Source organism: Buceros rhinoceros, unplaced genomic scaffold (assembly GCF_000710305.1).
Source record: "Buceros rhinoceros silvestris isolate BGI_N320 unplaced genomic scaffold, ASM71030v1 scaffold34995, whole genome shotgun sequence".
Lineage (NCBI taxonomy): Eukaryota > Metazoa > Chordata > Aves > Bucerotiformes > Bucerotidae > Buceros > Buceros rhinoceros.
In genome coordinates, this window is record NW_010414010.1 from 2,043 (window position 1) to 2,524 (window position 482).

Below are 482 nucleotides of genomic sequence, written 5' to 3' on the forward strand. Positions count from 1 at the left end.
GAAGGGAACCAAGAACGAAACTGGTGAACCGAGCTGGGGCAGAGCGGGATCCTGCTTTCCAGCCTCTGGCCCATAGCCGGTCCCCACTGGGGCATCAGCACAAACCCCACCGGGGAGAGACTGGCAGGAGTCACCGACAGCCCACGGGCACGGGGGATTCAGCGTGGGAACCAGAGCTCTCCATTCCGCATCCCAGCTGGGACTGAGCAGTGCAGGATCCTTCGGGGTGCGGAGAGTCAGGGCTACAGTCAGTCTGAGATAACCCTGGGACCTGCTGGGAGCCTGCCCGGGAGAACCGGGTGCAGGTACAGCTCCTCCGTCTGTCTAACGGGAGTGATCACCCCACCGCGTGCCCACTGCAGTGGATCCTCGCGGGGCTGGAGAGCTCGGGGACGACTTCTGGCCTCGGCTGCAGATGTACCAGCGCCTGCCAGAGACCCCCAGCCACAGTTCCCGGCACAGGACGGCAGCAGGAGGCCTTG